Raw genomic sequence first — 17,307 nt, 5'->3', positions numbered from 1 at the left:
TCTGGGTAGTTCCCAATCAGAACAAAACAAACAAACTAAATACTTTTCTACCTGAGAGGAATAATGAGGAGAGGAGAAAACTGACTGACTCAATAGCAAGAGGCACGCACCACACATAAGAAGTATGTAAAAGTGTTGTTACCTGACAGGACAGTGAAACGGCACGAAGGCGTTGAGTTTGAGTCCGTTGATGACGTTTCCTAAGTGACATGCCTCTATGGACATGAGGATGCCTCCGGTGGCCAGGAGGAGAATATAAAAGACACTCTGCCACGATAACACAGCCACAGCACTCCTACAAAAGAGGAGGAGGGAGGAGAGAGGAGAGAGAGCGAAAAGAGAGAGAGAGAGAGGCAAGATGGGAAAGAGGGACAATAATGGGAGAGGGAGAGGAGATTGAGGATAGGGAGGGAGGTGAGAAAAAGAAAGCAATGAGGGAGGGAGGGATGGGATGGGAATAGAGAGACACATAAATTGAGGGGAAGTTAGGTAAGGGAGTTGGACCAGTGACCCATTCACCATATCATTAACCTCCACTGTAACGGTGAAGATTCATCTGTCTCTAAGAGACAGACAGAGACACCACTTGACCTACACTCGCTGCCTGGGTTATGGATGATGGGATGAATGGTCCTTGATATGATCGCGGTTGTAAAACTACATAAGTTGCCCCCTATTACTGTGCAACTACACAGTAATAGCTGTAGTAAGAACATTAGTAACAACGTCGTAACAATATAATTAATAATGTAGTAACAACAAGATAAAAACGTAGTAACCACGTAGTAACATCACCAGTAACAACACAGTAACAACAAGGTAACAACACAGTGACAACACAGTAACAACACAGTAACACCGTAGTAACAACACAGTGGCAAACAGTAACAACAAGGTACAACCCAAGTAACACACAGTACAACACAGTAACACCATGTAACAACACAGTAACACCGTAGTAACAGCACAGTAACAACACAGTAAAAAACAAGGTAACAACACAGTGACAACACAGTAACAACACAGTAACATCAAGGTAACAACACAGTAACAACACAGTTAAAACAACAGTGACAACAAAGTAACAACACAGTAACAACACAGTAACAACCACGTAACAACACAGTAACAACACAGTGACAACACAGTAAAACACAGTGACAACACGTAACAACACAGTAACAACACAGTAACAACACAGTGACAACACAGTAACAACACAGTAACAATGTAGTAACACCAAAGTAACAACACAGTAACAACACAGTAACGCCGTAGTAACAACACAGTGACAACACAGTAACAAACATCGTAACAACACAGTAACAACAACGTAACAACACAGTAACAACACAGTAACAACACAGTAACAACACAGTGAACAATGACAACAAGTAACAAACCAGTGGCAACACAGTAACAAACACAGTAAACAACACGTAACAACAAGGTAACAACACAGTAACAACACAGTAACACCGTAGTAACAACACAGTGACAACACAGTAACAACAAGGTAACAACACAGTAAACAACAAGGTAACAGCACAGTAACAACACAGTAACGCCGTAGTAACAACACAGTAACAACACAGTGACAACACAGTAACAACAAGGAACAACACAGTAACAACACAGTGACAACACAGTAACAACACAGTGACAAACACAGTAACAACACAGTGGCAACACCAGTAAACAAACACAGTAACAACAAGGTAACAACACATAACAAACACAGTGACAACACAGTGGCAACACAGTAACAACACAGTAACAACAAGGTAACAACACAGTAACAACACAGTGACAACACAGTAACAACACAGTGGCAACACAGTAACAACACAGTAACAACAAGGTAACAACACAGTAACAACACAGTGACAACACAGTGACAACACAGTAACAACACAGTGGCACACAAGTAACAACAAGGTAACACACAGTAACGCCGTAGTGACAACACAGTAACAACAAGGTAACAACACAGTAACAACGAAGGTAACAACACAGTGACAACACAGTGAACAAACAAGTAACAACACAGTGGCAACACAGTAACAACACAGTAACAACAAGGTAACAACACAGTAACAACACAGTCAACACAGTAACAACAACAGTACAACCACAGTAACACACAGTGACAACACAGTAACAACAAGGTAACCAACACAGTACAACACAGTAACGCCGTAGTAACAACACAGTAACAACACAGTGACAACACAGTAACAACAAGTAACCAACACAGTAACAACACAGTGACAACACAGTAACAACACAGTGACAACACAGTAACAACACAGTGGCAACACAGTAACAACACAGTAAAACAAGGTAACAACACAGTAACACACAGTGACAACACAGTAACAACACAGTAACAAACACAGTGGCAACACAGTAACAACACAGTAACAACAAGGTAACAACACAGTAACAACACAGTGACAACACAGTGGCAACACAGTAACAACACAGTAACAACAAGGTAACAACAAGGTAACAACACAGTAACAACACAGTGACAACACAGTAACAACACAGTAAAACAACACAGTGGCAACACAGAAACAACACAGTAACAACAAGGTAACAGCACAGTAACAACACAGTGGACAACACAGTAACAACACAGTGGCAACACAGTAACAACAGGTAACGACACAGTAACGCCGTAGTGACAAACACAGTAACAACAAGTAACACACAGTAACAACAAGGTAACAACCACAGTAACAACAAGTAAACAACACAGTAACAACAAGGTAACGCCGTAGTAACAACACAGTGACAACACAGTAAACACAAGAACAACACAGTAACAAACAAAAGGTAACAACACAGTAACAACACAGTAACAACAAGGTAACAACACAGTAACAACAACAGTAATGCCGTAGTAACAAACAAAACAATACAGTGACAACAACACAGTAACACAAGTAACAACACAGTTAACAAACACAGTGACAACACAGTGCCAAACACAGTAACAACAAGGGTAACAAACACAGTAACAACACAGTGACAACCACCAGTAACAACACAGTGGCAACACAGTAACAACACAAACCAACAAGGTAACAGCACAGTAACAACACAGCTGACAACACAGTGACAACACAGTAAACAACACAGTGGCAACACACAGTAACAACAAGGTAACGACACAGTAACGCCGTAGTGACAACCAGTAACAACAAGGTAACAACACAGATAACAACAAGTAACAACACAGTAACAACAAGGTAACAACACAGTAACAACAAGGTAACGCCGTAGTAACACACAGTGACAACACCAGTAACAACAAGGTAACAACAACAGTAAACACAAAGGTTAACAACACAGTACAAACAAGGTAACAACCAGTAACAACACATAATGCCGTTAGTAACAACACAGTAACAATACAGTGGACAACACAGTACAACAGAGGTACACAACACAGATAACAACCACAGTGACAACACAGTGGGGTAACAACACAGTAACAACACAGTGACAACACAGTAACAACACAGTGGCAACACAGTAACAACACAGTGACAACACAGTAACAACACAGTAACAACACAGTAACAACAAGGTAACAACACAGTAACAACACAGTAACAACACAGTAACGCCGTAGTAACAACACAGTAACAACAAGGTAACAACACAGTAACAACAAGGTAACAACACAGTAACGTCCACCAGAGCTGTTGCCAGAGAATTGAATGTTAATTTCTCTACCATAAGCCGCCGCTAACGTTGTTTTAGAGAATTTGACAGTATATCCAACCGGCCTCACAACCACAGACCACATGTAACCAGGCCAGCTCAAGACCTCCACATCCGGCTTCGTCACCTGTGGGATGGTCGGAGACCAGTCACCCGGACAGCTGATGAAACTGAGGAGTATCTCTGTCTGTAATAAAGCCCTTTTGTGGGGAAAAACTCATTTTGATTGGCTGGGCCTGGCTCCCAAGTGGGTGTGCCTGTCTCCCCAATGGGTAGGCCTATGCCCACCCATGGCTCCGCCCCTGCCCAGTCATGTGAAATCCATAGATTAGGGTCTAATAAATATATTTAAATTGAATTATTTCCTTATATGAACTGTAACTCGTAAAATTGTTGAAATTATTGCATGTTTCTGTTGTTACATGTGAATGAATGCATGGGGGAATATTAGCTAGCTTAGCGACCCTGAGTTTGTACATTTTACTCACTAAAGTAGTTATTGTTATGAGTCTGAAACAAGGAAATTAATTTGAATGCTTTGAATATTCATCTTTATTTAACCCATTAAAGAAAAGTCAAACAGAACATTTTCTCCTGTCTCCTTATTGCTCCCAGTACTGCAACGATGGTTACATTGTAATTACATAGCAATTAATACGTTTTAATTTTACAATTAAATTACACTGTAAATACATGTATATAATTTGTAACAAGATTGTAATAACATGCGGTTAAATATTGTTATACTGTAAGTACAATGTAACTAAAAGGGTTATACTCTACCTAATATTATCCCGTCTCCGCATTTCTCCTGGTTAACCATGTTTCTCCAAAAGGGTTGTTACATTGTAACTACATAGTATAATTAAAACATTATTTCACTGTACATTAAGTTGTTTACTCCGGAGTGTGTACATTATAAATACAAGTGTATCCATTTGAACAACATTGTCGTTAAATATCATTTGATTGAATATACACTTTGGGCCAGGTTAGAACATGGAAATGACCAATTAGAAAACAATCTGCCTTGTTACAATTGTTGTTGCCAGCTACTAGCCTATTAGGGCAAGATGGTATCAACCCTGGGTACATGTAAGAGGGTCACAATTTGGCTGGCGTTATTAACATGGTCATTAACAGGTGACTTTCAAACTGTTAATTGCAAAACAGTGGTGACATAGTGGAAACAAGAACATGTGGAATAACCTTCAGCAAGTGGGATGTGTGATTACACAGTCCTTGTTGCAATTGTGTAATAAGTGATGTTGTTACCAGGGTTTTTACTACAGTTATTACTGTGTAGTTACATAGTAATAAGGGGCAACTTAATGTAACGTGTTACCCCGTGGCATGACAATAATACCTACATATTATTACTAACCAGTTACAGTGTAATTACATAGATTATAACACTGTTAGTTACTGTGCTATAAGACCTGTAGAAATAGTGCTGCCAAAAATAGTTAGAATTTAAAAGTTAAAAGTAGGCCTAGACCTAGATGAATAATTTAATCTGTTCATATCTCTTAGCGATAGAACAATACTTTTTACTTGTTCTGACCAAACTCTTAAATGGGATTTCAATGATTAATCAAAGGTGATCCTTTTTATTACACGGCAGGATTAAGGTGCATATTAAAAAGATGAAGGTAGTCTGTGATTTATTCAAGTGAATCTCACATACGTGCCTCTTTTGCAGTTTTGTACTATTTTTTTGTCGACCTGGGAGTATTCTTTTAGCTATTACTATAACTTACGTTTCCTAGCCAACATATCCCCCGTCACAAGAGCACAGAGAAAGGACTTATTGGATGAAATCAGAACTGAGATCAATTACATTAAAACCAACAAAACTCAGTCAGAAATTTGTCATAATAATGCCCCTTCTGGGTACAGAGACAGTGACACGACTCGAAATAGGCACAGAGAGGATGTGTGTGTGTGTGTGTGTGTGTGTGTGTGTGTGTGTGTGTGTGTGTGGGTGTGTGTGTGTGTGTGTGTGTGTGGTGTGTGTGTGTGTGTGTGTGTGTGTGTGTGTGTGTGTGTGTGTGTGTGTGTTGAACAGTATTTGTATTGAAGTGAATTAGGCACGGAAAGAATGTGTGTGTGTGTGTGTGTGTGTGTGTGTGTGTGTGTGTGTGTGTGTGTGTGTGTGTGTGGTGTGTGTGTGTTGGTTGTGTGTGTGTGGTGTGTGGTGTGTGTGTTGAACAGTATTTTGTATTTGAAGTGAATTAGGCACGGAAAGAATGTGTGTGTGTTGTGTGTGTTTGTGTGTGTGTGTGGTGTGTGTGTGTGTGTGTGTGTGTGTGTGTGTGTGTGTGTGTGTGTGTGTGTGTGTGTGTGTTGAACAGTATTTTGTATTGAAGTGAATTAGGCACGGAAAGAATGTGCCGACACAGAGGAGATAAAACGACTGAAGGAGGGATGTCTGACTGTTGAAGGACGGAGAGCGACACACTATCTAACCATCCTTTCATCCTCTTCGTCAGGATGAAGGAGGGATGTCTGACTGATGAAGGACGGAGAGCGACACACTATCTAACCATCCTTTCATCCTCTTCGTCAGGATGAAGGAGGGATGTCTGACTGATGAAGGGCGGAGTGCGACACACTATCTAACCAACCTCTCATCCTCTTCGTCAGGATGAAGGAAGGATGTCTGACAGATATGCACGTTGCTTCCAAAGGCAGTTTGGAACTCGTTAGTGAATGTTACAACCGAGGATAGACGATTTTTATGCGCCACGTGCTTCAGCAATCGGCGGTCCTGCTCTGTGAGCTTGTGTGGCCCACCACTTCGTGGCTGAGCCGTTGTTGCTCCTAGATGTTTCCACTTCACAATAACAGCACTTACAGTTGAAAGAGGCAGCCCTAGCAGGGCAGAAATTTGACGAACTGACTTGTTGTAAAGGTGGCACTGTGACAGTGCCACGTTGAACGTCACTGAGCTCTTCAGTAAGGCCATTCTACTGCCAATGTTTGTCTATGGAGAATGCATGGCTGTGTGCTTGATTTTATATACTCGGTGTCGCTGAAATAGCTAAATCCACTAATTTGAAGGCGTGTCCACATACTTTTGGCCATGTAGTGTATCTCAGTCACAGCAAGTAAAATGTTTTTGTTACCGTTACTAGGAACATTGCTGTAGTTAACAATAGATAGGTCTTCAACATACCCTGTATTTGTACATGGCTTAATACTCAACGTAAACAGTTTAGGAGTTATTATCACTCTAACCTGTCCCCTATATGTTTTTACATTATTATAGGGGCATTATCACATATCACTTGAATTGGTACAGCATTCTCACTAACGGGTGCAACAAATATAGCCACTTATATGGCAAGCCTCCAAAGATGCTAATGAGCCAGCGATTCTGTCCCCCTCCCCAAACATTTTACCGCAATGCACTATAAATTACAGAATGCTGCAGTAAATATACAGCCAAACAGCAATATAGTACTTTGATAAATAGTATTTTAATTAAACTGCAGCAATTGCTAACAGTTAAGTAATTCTATATTACAGTATACCAATTAATAATTTGTATTTTATATCACTACCAAATATTGTAGAGGGCTTAAAGGGTAAATATTCAACCATTAAACAGTTTAAAGGTCCTCAGCAGTCATTCTGAAAAGTACTTTTTCTCTCATGGCTAACTACCAGGAAGTTTGAAAAGACAGGCTGAGTGGGCGGGGAGCTTATATTCATGAGCTCAATTTGACTGACAGTTCTTTGAAACGTTCAGTATATATTTACATATTAGTCCTGTGTCAAGCAACTTGGATGCAGTGAGCAGTGTTCCAGTAAAATCCTCTCAAGCTAATTTGGTGATAAACAAAGCAACTCAGACAACATTAACATTGCATCAATGAGATTATATATATACATACAGTGCATTCGGGAAGGATTCAGACCCCTTGACTTTTTCTACATTTTGTTACGTTACAGCCTTATTCTAAAAGGGATTAAATAAATAAAACAATCCTCAGCAATCTACACACAATGCCCCATAATGACAAAGCAAAAACCGGTTTTTAGACCTATTACAAATTGAAAACAGAAATACCTTATTTACATTAGTGTTCAGACCCTTTGCTATGAGACTCGAAATTGAGCTCAGGTGCATCCTGTTTCCATTGATCATCCTTGAGATGTTTCTACAACTTGATTGGAGTACACCTGTGGTAAATTCAATTGATTGGACATGATTTGGAAAGGTACACACCTGTCTATATAAGGTCTCACAGTTGACARTGCATGTCAGATTAAAAACCAAGCCATGAGGTTGAAGGAATTGTTCGTAGAGTGTCGAGACTGTGTTGATTGTGTTGAGGCACAGGTCTAGGGAAGGGTACCAAAACATTTCTACAGCATTGAAGGTCCCGAAGAACACAGTGGCCTCCATAATTCCTAAATGGAAGAAGTTTGGAACCACCAAGACTCTTCCTAGAGCTGGCCAAACTGAGCAATCAGGGGAGAAGGGCTTGGTCAGGGAGGTGACTAAGAACCCGATGGTCACCCTGACAGAGCTCTAGAGTTTATGGAGATGGAAGAACCTTCCAGAAGGACAACCATCTCTGCAGGACTCCACCAATCAGGCCTTTATGGTAGAGTGGCCAGACGGAAGCCACTCCTCAGTAAAAGGCACATGACAGCCCGCTTGATAGTGGTATTACTTAGGTAAAAATACTTTAAAGTACTACTTTACTTAAGTTGTTTTTTGGGGTACCTGCACTCTACTCTACTTTACTATTTATATTTTTGGCTACTTTTACTTTTACTTCACTGCATTCCTAAAGAAAATGTACTTTTTACTCCATACATTGTCCCTGACACCCAAAATTACTTGTTACATTTTGACAGGAAAATGGTCCAGTTCACACACTTATCAAGAGGACATCTCTGGTCATACCTACTGCCTCTGATATGGCAGACTCATTAATCACAAATGCTTTGTTTGTAAATTATGTCTGAGTGTTGGAGTGTGCCCCTGGCTGTCCGTCAATAAAAAAGAAAAGAAAATTGTGCCGTACGGCTTGCTTAATATAAGGAATTTGAAATGATTTATACTTTTACTTTTACTTTTGATATTTCAGTACACTTGAGCAATTACATTTAATTTCGCTACTTAAGTATTTAAAACCAAATACTTTTAGACTTTTACTCGAGTAGTATTTTACGACTTTCACATTTACTTGAGTCATTTTCTATTATTAAGGTATCTTTACTTTTACTCAAGTAGTATTTTACAGGGTGACTTTCACATTTACTTGAGTAATTTTCTATTATTAAGGTATCTTTACTTTTACTCAAGTATGACTTATTGAGTACTCTTTCCAGCACTGCCGCTAGAGTTTGCCAAAAAGCACCTAATTTATGAGAAACAAGATTCTTTGGTCTGATGAAACCCAGATTGAACTCTTGAATGCCAAGTGTCACGTCTGGAGGAAACCTGGCACCATCCCTACGGTGAAGCATGGTGGTGGCAGAATCATGCTGTGGGGATGTTTTTCTGCTGCACAGACTGGGAGACTAGTCAGGATCGAGGCAAAAATGAACGGAGAAAAGTACAGAGAGATCCTTGATGAAAATCTGCTCCAGAGAGCTCAGGACCTCAGACTGGGGCGAAGGTTCACCTTCCAACAGAACAATGACCCTAAGCACACAGCCAAGACAAAGCAGGAGTGGCTTTGGGACAAGTCTCTGAATGTCCTTGATTGGCCTAGCCAGAGCCCGGACTTAAACCTGATCGAACATCTCTAGAGAGACCTGAAAATAGCTGTGCAGCAATGCTCCCCATCAAACCTGACAGAGCTTGAGAGGATCTGCAGAGAAGAATGGTAGAAACTCCCCAAATACAGGTTGCCAAGCTTGTAGCGTCATACCCAAGAAGACTCGAGGCTGTAATCACTGCCAAAGGTGCTTCAACAAAGTACTGAGTAAAGGGTCTGAATAGTTATGTAAATGTAATATTTAATTTTACATTTTTTATAAATTAGCAAACATTTCTAGAAATCTGTTTTTGCTTTGTCATTATGGGGTATCGTGTGTAGATTGAAGAGGGATTAAAAAAAAAAAAATCAATTTTAGAATAAGGCTGTAATGTAACAAAATGTGGAAAAAGTCAAGGGGTCTGAATACTTTCCAAAAGCACTGTGTGTGTATGTATGTATGTATATATATGTGTATGTATATATATATATATATATATCTCCCATTTGGCATGTATTTTGTAAGGTGCTGTACAGCACCACTGACAGATGCACTTACTTGACAACTGTGTCAGAGATTTGAATGATCTATCTGTATAAACCACGCCCCTCTGCAAACACACGTTCTCCAATGTTGGTTACAAGGCGGTACTTATTTAAATCAGGTAAGAGAACATCGTTACCATTGGTGTATTAAAATGAGAATTAAAGTGATGTCACCTTGTGCCCTTAATAATGAATCCAAGTGTTTGACATGGTGGAGGAAGACCAGTAACTTTATGATCAAACTTTATCAATGTAGAAGCAACAGTCATTTTACATACTTTGATCAAGTTTACTTCAAATATCATGCAATTTCATGAAAAACATGATTTTGGCTGTTGATGACCTGTAAGAAACTCTTCTGAACTGACAGTGACTACAAGGCAAAACAGATCAAAAGCGCATGGCTAAACGCTCAACCATTATTTAAGGTTTGAGACTTGCTGCAATTCTGATCTAGTTCTGATATGCAGTTTATTGTTAATTAAGGCACTACTACCACATATCACTTAAATTGGTATAGCTCTCGTACTAACAGGGCAACAAGTATAGCCTCTTACAAAGAACACATCAAAATGTGTTAATGAGCCACAACAAAACCATGCAGCAACAAAAGTTTTTTTTCCACTCCAAATGTACAGTATGGTACTGTATCCTGTGGGTGGAACTGAATTACAGTAAAATACTGGCAGCACAGTAGACAGTAAATTACTCTAGATTTACAGAAGAAGGTTTTTAGACTACAAAAAATACAGTACGATAATGTATTATGTGGGGTGTTACTGAATTACAGTAAATTACTGTAGATTTACAAGATAAATTCAAAAATAAATAGGAAATTGTAGTTTATTCAGTGGGGTACAGCATTTTCACTAATGGTTGCAACAAATAAAGCCACTTACAAGGCTCGCTTCAAAATATGTTAATGAGACAGAGATTATTTCGCCGCCCACAACATTTTCCTACAATGCACCATAATTCGCAGTATGCTGCTGTAAAACAGCAAAACAGATCATACAGTAATTTACTGTAAATTTGTATTATAAAAGTACAGCAATTGTTGTAATTTTACAGCAGTTTAGAGGAATGGTAATTGAGTCCCCAAAATGCATTGGCCTTTACAGTACTGTACTGTAATATAGAGTTACTGTAAAAGTGTTGCTGTAAATGTACAACAATTTGTTACAGTGCAGTAGCTCCCCAGGAAAACGCAGCATTTCTAATCCTCTTCAATTCTGCTACTGTAGGTTTGCACTTTTTAATTGACACTTCCAAATAAATCTAAGGATAACTTCAATCTCAGTTGAGCCCAGCATGAGACCATACTCCAGGATTATTAAGTGACTGGGTTCAATTTGCACCCTTCGAGCTGCACTTGCAATTCCTAATATGAGAGATGACTGGAATCTTGAAATAATAAAACAACACCCATAGCCATTCACAGATTAATAGAAAAAGTGTAATAACATGTTATTATGCCAAACCTACCTCTTTCGTGTGATGGCGCAACATAAATAAAACTTCTGCAGTTTTCACCTGAAATAGAATATGCCACACAATCAAACACAATACAATCAAACACTGAATCATCAGATTTCTAAGGCGCATGTCTGGGTAAAGGGGTGGCTAACCCAGTGCTGTCTTTAGCTCCATCCCTATTGAAACACCTGATTCTACTACTCAGCTTCTCATCAAATCAAATCGAATGTTATTTGTCACATGCGGCGAATACAACAGGTGTACCGTGAAATGCGTACCTACAAGCCCTTAACCAACAAGGCAGTTTTAAGAGAGTTCAGAAAATATTTATTAAATCAACTAAAGTAAAAAGTAAAAAATAAAAAGTAACACAATAAAATGACATAACAATAACGAGGCTATTTACAGGGGGTACCGTTACCGAGTCAATGTGCGGGGTACAGGTTGGTTGAGGTAGTTTGTACATATAGGTTGGAATAACAAACAGCGAGTAGCAGCAGTGTAAAAACAAAAGGATGGTCAATGTCATTAGTCTGGGTGGCCATTTGATTAATTGTTCAGCAGTCTTATAGCTTGGGGGTAGAAGCTGTTAATGTGCCTTTTGGACATAGACTCGGCGCTCTGGTACTGCTTGCCATGTGGTAGCAGAGAGAACAGTCTATTTACAGGACCTTGACCTAGAATGTTGATATCATGGATGGTCAGTCCTTGGATCCATAGCTCTGTCTATGATTTTGAGAGCGGTTACATTTCTCCAGCCCCATCCCTCCGTTTTTTAACAAAATAGTGGCGGGGTTTTAGCTTTGTTATAGTTTGAACTGTAGTTTTTCACTTTAAAATAAACAGCTTAAATAAATATGCTTTTTCTAGTTTCTTGTATGTAAAAAAAAAAAACGTTGTTAGATTTTTTTGTATGTAAAATGCGCCTATATGATTGTGAAAATCTAAGAGAAAAAACAACCACAGTCACATTTTTAAGAATTTTGCGTAAGTGTGTAATTAAATACAGATCATCGTTTTAATGTGTGTGTGTGAATGTGCTGGCAGCTCACAGAAAATCATTGGACATTTCACTCAAAAGACAAGAACAATTACACAGGTCTAGACTCAAAATTAGCATAGTCTATAATTCTGAGAGCCCAATTATAACTTTCCATTAAAATGACAGGCTAGTTCCATGCGTACAGCTGCGTCACATCGCAGTGCGCGAAAAAGTTTTGTTCCCAGAGTTTATCTCTCTTACCTGTCATATCGACGTTCTCCTCGCACGAAAACCAGATCCCGGTGTGGAACTTCCTCATGAGGTACTTGTCCTCGCCGGTCTCCCAGATGTACTGGACCAGTCTGCTGTCGTTAATGTTCGAGCTATTGAACCTGATACAAAACGACTGTCTGGTGGTGGTGACCGGTCCCGTACAGAAAGGTTTCGCCACTTTCCGTGTCCCCTCGCACCAGTAGCTTGTAGTCAACGCGACCACGGCTAGAATCAGCGCGAGGAAGTTCAACGTAATAGCCAGAGATACTCGCCGCCGCCGGTCTATCCCCCCCATAACAGCAACCGGGAAAGGGAGACGCGCTAATCCCAGGGTTTAACACAGTATATGGCGATTTTTCCTTAGAAAGTCCTACTGTAGGATAATCGGGTTTTCCGTTACTATACTGCGGGTAATTACAGTTGCGCGAGACTCCTGCATGTCGAGCTAATCCCCAGATATGCTATTTTGAGCCTGATACTCTGAGACTTTGTAGCTAACACTCCTCCTCATCATCATATTCCCCCTCCCTCCTCTCTCATTCCCTCTCCCTTTTATTTTGTATCCCCCCCCCCCTCCTCCATCATATCAATTATGGTGTGTGTGTGGTGTGTTTATGTTGTGGAATTGGTTGAGTCTCTTGGCATCAAAGTCAGCAGACCTTCGCCCTAACCCTCCTCCCTCTGTCATGACCTCTCCACACATGACAACACCCGCAACACACGAGGACATTCTATGAGTGTACTGATGTGTCTCACCCATGGCAACACACATTAGTTTCCACACACTCCACACTGGCTCGCATCAAACAAGATTCATTACAGCATTATGACGCAATGTACGAACCAGTTTCATTACAGCATTTAATGACAGCAATGTATGAAACCAGTTTCATTACAGCATTAATAATGACAGCAATGTATGAAACCAGATTCATTACAGCATTAATGACAGTAATGTATGAAACCAGATTCATTACAGCATTAATGACAGCAATGTATGAAACCAGTTTCATTACAGCATTAATGACAGTAATGTATGAAACCAGATTCATTACAGCATTTAATGACAGCAATGTATGAAACCAGTTCATTACAGCATTAATGACAGTAATGTATGAAACCAGTTTTCATTACAGCATTAATGACAGCAATGTATGAAACCAGTTTCATTACAGCATTTAATGACAGCAATGTATGAAACCAGTTTCATTACAGCATTAATGACAGTAATGTATGAAACCAGTTTCATTACAGCATTAATGACAGCAATGTATGAAACCAGTTTCATTACAGCATTAATAATGACAGCGATGTATGAAACCAGATTCATTACAGCATTAATGACAGTGATGTATGAAACCAGATTCATTACAGCATTATGACAGTAATGTATGAAACCAGATTCATTACAGAATTATGACAGTAATGTATGAAACCAGATTATTACAGCATTAATGACAGTAATGTATGAAACCAGATTCATTACAGCATTAATGACAGTAATGTATGAAACCAGATTCATTACAGCATTAATGACAGTAATGTATGAAACCAGATTCATTACAGCATTAATGACAGTAATGTATGAAACCAGATTCATTACAGCATTAATGACAGCATGTATGAAACCAGATTCATTACAGCATTAATGACAGTAATGTATGAAACCAGATTCATTACAGCATTAAATCAAATCAAATCAAATTTTATTAGTCACATACACATGGTTAGCAGATGTTAATGCGAGTGTAGCGAAATGCTTGTGCTTCTAGTTCCGACAATGCAGTAATAACCAACAGTAATCTAACCTAACAATCCACAACTACTACTTACCACACACACACAAGTGTAAAGGGATAAAGAATATGTACATAAGATATATGAATGAGTGGTGGTACAGAACGGCATGGCAGATGCAGTAGATGGTATAGAGTACAGTATATACATATGAGATGGGTATGTAGGGTATGTAAACATTGTATTAAGTGGCATTGTTTAAAGTGGCTAGTGGTACATTTTTACATAATTTCCATCAATTCCATTTTAAAAGTGGCTGGAGTTGAGTCAGTATGTTGGCAGCGGCCGCTAAATGTTAGTGGTGGCTGTTTAACAGTCTGATGGCCTTGAGATAGAAGCTGTTTTTCAGTCTCTCGGTCCCTGCTTTGATGCACCTGTACTGACCTCGCCTTCTGGATGATAGCGGGTGACAGGCAGTGGCTTGGGTGGTTGTTGTCCTTGATGATCTTTATGGCCTTCCTGTGACATCGGGTGGTGTTGACATTGACAATGACATTACTGTCATTAATGACAGTAATGTATGAAACCAGATTCATTACAGCATTAATGACAGTAATGTATGAATCCAGATTCATTACAGCATTAATGACAGTAATGTATGAAACCAGATTCATTACAGCATTAATGACAGTATGTATGAAACCAGATTCATTACAGCATTAATGACAGTAATGTTGAAACCAGATTCATTACAGCATTAATGACAGTAATGTATGAAACCAGATTCATTACAGCATTAATGACAGTAATGTATGAATCCAGATTCATTACAGCATTAATGACAGTAATGTATGAAACCAGATTCATTACAGCATTAATGACAGTAATGTATGAATCCAGATGGGGGAAACCAATCCAGGAAAGAAATCCATACTACAACCTATGTGTTGTGATAACTGTGTTGTTTGCTCTATAACCTGTTAGTTCATCCGCCTTGACACCGTGATATTTAGGCCTAAGGCCGAGACAATAAAGAGACACAGGGTAGAATAATTTCAACCACACATTTGTTTCATTACAAAACGGAGAGCAGGGTTGAAAATCAGGTGGAACGGTTCAGTATGGTACGCATCCCGGCAAAATAAGTAGTGGGGTTACACAGTACAGGTAAAACGTGAGTTTATCACATAGTTATACAACATGCCCAAAAACTATAGGCTATTATACTATTATTTAACCCTACTGCATGTCAGCCGCATGAACATGTTTCTAAGTGACTGGAAACTGGGTGGTATTTGCTCCATATTGCATTGTGGTTTGAGGAGAACACTCAAGGGTGGAGATGAGTGGCCGAGACGCTTGCGGACAAGGCGAGTGAGTGGCCGAGACGCTTGCGGACAAGGCGAGATGAGTGGCCGAGCCGCTTGCGGACAAGGCGAGTGAGTGGCCGAGAGCTTGCGGACAAGGCGAGGTGAGTGGCCGAGACGCTTGCGGACAAGGCGAGGTGAGTGGCCGAGACGCTTGCGGACAAGGCGAGGTGAGTGGCCGAGACGCTTGCGGACAAGGCGAGGTGAGTGGCCGAACGCTTGCGGACAAGGCGAGAAATGAGTGGCCGAGACGCTTGCGGACAAGGCGAGGTGAGTGGCCGAGACGCTTGCGGACAAGGCGAGGTGAGTGGCCGAGATCGAGGCGCGCGTGGACAACAGTGGATRCATCAATTCAGACTACAAGTGTAGGTCTAATGACAATCTCAGAATGTTTACTACAATACACGGAGGTGTTTAGTAACAGATGTCTCTTTCCGTTTATCAAATTGCGGGTGCACATTTAAGTCATTTAGCTGTGCACCGTGCACTGTTGGTGTTTGGATGCTGAAATTATTTTGTGAGTGAACGAATGTGCACAGGTAGCCTACAGCAGCGCCATTGTGTGACAATCAGATGAAAACATCATGACTGGTTGTGTTTATGCCACATTAAAAGGCATAGGCGGTGTGTCCATAAAGCTAGGGAAAGCTTTCCCTAAAGTAAATTGCCAAAACGATAGTATAGCCTAATTAGCTTACTCCTGTCTATACATAAATAAAATCATTCAATACGGGCTACTACAACAGAAAGCATGATTTGGCCACAGGGGATCATTAGCTTCTAAAAAATATATATCTGTGGATTGTTYTAAATCGCATAGCCTACAGTCGGGAGGGCCCGCAATTTGGGGAGCGTGCGCTGCAAATATCAAATAGATGATTGTTGAGTTGCGACTGTCAGTGAAAAGCAGAGAGACCCAGCCAGGCATATCACAATATTTAAAAATACAACTGCGGAAAAACTGTTGACAATGAAAAGACTCCAACCTGTCTTTTAGTTATAAAAATTCTTAACTTTACTTGAGCGAACAGTATCCTATCTTATTGACACCAGCGGAGAACATCGGCCATATCCCCTAATCGCAATTTTCTTTGCGACTTGGCGGTAACTCTCTGTGGTTCTAAATCAATAGTTGTTTAGGAGTCTGAAAATGTCAGAAACATTACCTTGCTTGACCATGCTGTAGGTCATGTAACTGTTTGTTATACGCAATATGTTTTATGGACTTCACAGGGCAGATGTTGCTCTCCAGGGTGAAAGTAGAATTCATTTCTTACCGGTATGGGACACCCAAGTCCACGCACACATTTTTTTATGCTACACAAATGACGGCCTATTCTGCTGACACACATGACAAACAAGCAATAAAAACCATGTTGTATGTTCCATATAATCGGCCTACGAAAAGGGGAGACAACAATACAATATGGCCTCCATCTAACCTGGAGAAGGAGATTATTGTTGCAACCAG

The 17,307-nt window shown here is 40.0% G+C and overlaps 1 pseudogene; it reads right to left on the bottom strand.

Annotated features, from left to right (window-relative positions):
* LOC112071285 (germ cell-specific gene 1-like protein) overlaps window positions 1-13,231 on the bottom strand; it is a 29,493-nt pseudogene extending 16,262 nt beyond the window's left edge.
* Between the last annotated feature and the right edge of the window lie 4,076 nt (window positions 13,232-17,307).

The sequence above is a fragment of the Salvelinus sp. IW2-2015 genome, unplaced genomic scaffold (assembly GCF_002910315.2).
Source record: "Salvelinus sp. IW2-2015 unplaced genomic scaffold, ASM291031v2 Un_scaffold1568, whole genome shotgun sequence".
Taxonomy (NCBI): domain Eukaryota; kingdom Metazoa; phylum Chordata; class Actinopteri; order Salmoniformes; family Salmonidae; genus Salvelinus; species Salvelinus sp. IW2-2015.
Note: the sequence above shows the minus strand (reverse complement) of the source record. Positions and strands in the feature narration are given on the sequence as shown.